Genomic DNA, 3,779 nt, shown 5'->3' with positions numbered 1-3,779 from the left:
TCCCAGGGCTAGCGAACCGGAATCCGACAAACAGCCGTGGTCCGGCCGCCTGAGGAGAGTGAGACACCTCCCTCCCGGACGGCCGCATGCGCGTTCTCAAGCCCGCGCGTCCCGGAAGTCGGAGCTGAGAAAACCGGGATCCCTGGGCCTGGCTTCGTTTCTGTCAGCCGGATAGTTTTTGTTCTTTATTCGCGTTTCCCAGCTGCTGCCACTGTCAGTGAGAAGCATGGCCGGCAAGTTTCCTGGTCAGGATATGGTCCATTGAAGTAACGCTCCTCAAATTCGAACTTGCGGCGGAGTCCTTCGGGGATCTTGGTATAACGCAGATGGGATTCGCAAGGTAGCCTTGGAGTCCCACGTTTTGCATTCCTAAGATCTTCCCAGGTAGTAGCGGTCCTGCTGGCCCCTGAACGACGCTGAGTAGCTAGGCAGTAGGGACAGGTGAGCGTGGATGGTGGCCGTAGCGACTCTAGAAAGGACCCTGTGCCAACACAAAAATTTATCTCCGCGAATCAAGGACAGTTTTAAGCTGACTCCCCAACACGAGAGTAATTAAAAGATGTTTTTCTTAACCAACTAAATATACGCAATGTACCTTTTCCTCTATGTTACACATTCATTGTAGAAATCTCATAAATAAGATTTATCGCCTGATATTGGGTCTTCCCTGGTGGCTCAAACGGCAAAGAATTTGCCTGCAATACTGGAGACCTGAGTTTGATCCCTGGGATGGGAAGATACCCTGGAGGAGGGCTTGGCAACTAGCTCCAGTATTCTTGCCTGGAGAGACCACACAGACAGAGATGGTTGGCGGGCTACAGTCCATAAGGTCGCAGAGTCGTACACGACAGCGACTAAGCCCAGTACAGCACAAGCTGGTATTGATATTAGGTACTATCATTGCTAAATTTTTTTTTTTCTTGTTACAAAAATGTGTTTAAAGGTCTTCATAGCTGCATCTTCTACATGGTGTTTTGTGAGCATTTTTCAGTGTCAATAAATAATCTTTCTCCAACTTTTATGGAACATTTCAAGCATTACAGCAAAGTTGAGAGAATTTCACAGTGAAGCAATTCACAAAGAAAGGAGAAGGAGGAAGTTGATTTTGCTCCCCAAAGGATTTTTGGAATGTCTGAAGACGTTTTGAGTGGTAACAACTGGAAGCGTGTGTGCTTTGGCCACCTAATGGGTAGAATCCAGGGATACTGCTCAACTTACCAGGGTGCACCAGGGTATACCCCCTACAAAAAATTTGCTGGTCTAAAATGCTGGTAGTGCTAAGGTTAAGAAACTGAGCTCAACAATGCCTAACTAGCTTTGTCATAGATCTAATTCATCCATCCCATCTCTTTTAATGCATTTCAAAGTAAACTGCAGACATTAGTCTACTTCTAAGTACTTAAGCATGCATAACATTAGGATTTCAACTATGTAGGTTTTTTTAAGTAAAAAGGAAATGTATATCTTAAATGTATATTTGCTGAGTTTTGAAAAATTCACACACCTTGGTAACTCAAATCCTATTAAGATGTAGAACATTACAGCACCCCAGAAAATTCTTTCAGGTTCCTTCCCAGTCAGTCCGCAAGGAACCCAACAGGCAACTGTTAGTCTCCCCCGCCCCCCCACACCATAATTAGTTTTGCCTGTTCTAGAACTTAATACGGAGAAGACAATGGCACCCCACTTCAGTACTCTTGCCTGGAAAAAGCCTCGTGCGCTGCAGTCCAATGGGGTCGCTTGGAGTTGGACACGACTAAAGTGACTTAACAGCAGCCGCAGAACTTAATAGAGATGGAATTATCCAGTAGGTACTTTTGTGTAAGGCTTCGTTGTATGTATCCATGTTCTTGTGTGAATCAGTAATTTCTTTTTATTCCTTAGTTGTATCCACTCAGTGGCTATACCTCAGTTCTTCCATTCCTCTTTTGATGGAGACATGGGCCGTTTGCAGTTTTTTGGCTATTATGAGTAAGGCTGCTGTGAATAGTCAAATACCAGCATTTCTCATGACTGAATTTCTTCAGTAAGTATTAAACATTATGTTCCAAACACTTCTAGGTTCTAAAGATATAGCCACGAGATATAGAACAAGACAAAGGTGCCCCCATTTCAAAGAGCTTAGGTCTGCTTGTTTCTGGGTATTTATGGGGGCAGAGGAGAAGGAAATGGCACCCTACTCCAGTATTCTTGCCTGGAAATTCCACAGACAGAGGAGGCTGGCGGGCTACAGTCCATGGGGTCGCAAAGAGTCAGTCAAGACTGAGTAACACACACACATAAGGTCAGGGAGGTGGGGTAGGGGGTAAATACATAGGTAACTATGAAATAAAAGTACCAGATGGTGATAAATGCTGGGTAGAGAAGTAAAATAAGGTGATGTGAGTGATAGGGTAGCCATGTTACCTATGTTTTTCAGCCAATTTCTTTATGTTAAAGTGACTTTTAAAGTGTGAACAGAATTAAAAGATCAAAAGTGAATGGCATTCTAGGTGTGGTACAATGGCCCTAAGGCCATTTTAGAAAAGAGGGAAAAAAAACAAGGCCTTTGTGCTAAATGATGAAAACTTAAAAAATTATGTAAGCAGTATAGAGCAGGAGAGCCATTTACCCCCCAAATTTAACCATCATTACTCTGGCCAATTCGACAGGTTAGGGTGCCACTTTCTTAACCTACTTTTATCAGATTACTAATAACGATGACTATTTATTTGTATCATGTTTTTATTGTGAATTACTTGTTTATATCCTTTGCCTGCTTTTCTATTGGGACCTGCATCTTTTCCCCTAGCGATTATTGTGTCTTCTGCATAGGACTAAACTCCAAGGCGACGAAAGCCTATGTTTATTTCACTTTACAGAGGGCTTGGCACTTAACCTATTTCTAACGCATAACCAGTAAATATTTGTAAATTTTACCTTGTCAGCAAGGTTAGTTCAAGACTATATACTTAACTTTAGAAGTCGGCTGGTCAGAATTCGAGAAAATGAGTAAGATTTAAACGTCCCCCTTCAAATGTGACGTGTTTAAGGTAATCATCCAGGAGACTACAAATGTCTGACCACGCCCAGGTACCCATACTTTGCTGCTACTGCTGCTAAGTCGCTTCAGTCGTGTCCGACTCTGTGCGACCCCACAGACGGCAGCCCATCAGGCGCCCCCGTCCCTGGGATTCTCCAGGCAAGAACACTGGAGTGGGTTGCCATTTCCTTCTCCAAAGCATCAAAGTGAAAAGTGAAAGTGAAGTCGCTCAGTCGTGTCCGACTCCTAGCGACCCCATGGACTGCAGCCTACCAGGCTCCTCGGTCCATGGGATTTTCCAGACAAGAGTACTGGAGTGGGGTGCCATTGCCTTCTCCGACCCATACTTTAGAACTATTTAAATAACTCAATAACCACAGTGGGGCCAGTGGTAAAGAACCCGCCTGCCAATGCCGGAGACACAAGAGACAGACACGGGTTTGATCCCTTGATTGGGAAGATCCCTTGAGTAGGAAATGGCAACCACTTCGGTATTCTTGCGTGGAAAATTCCATGGACGAAAGGAACCTGGTGAACTGCAGTCCACGGAGTCGCAAAGAGTCCACAAGACTGAGCGCACATACACCTAATTACCGGAAGCGGGGGAAAAAACCAAAAATCATTGACAGCCAAGTCAGTCACAAGCCACCGCGTTCACACTTCCGGCGCGAGTCCCGCGCAGGCGCCGATTAACTAGCGTCAGTACCGCCGGGCCCCAGGGGCACAGCCGCTTCCCATAATGCCGCGTACCGGAAGT

The sequence above is a fragment of the Bos javanicus genome, chromosome 1 (genome assembly GCF_032452875.1).
Source record: "Bos javanicus breed banteng chromosome 1, ARS-OSU_banteng_1.0, whole genome shotgun sequence".
Lineage (NCBI taxonomy): Eukaryota > Metazoa > Chordata > Mammalia > Artiodactyla > Bovidae > Bos > Bos javanicus.
Note: the sequence above shows the minus strand (reverse complement) of the source record.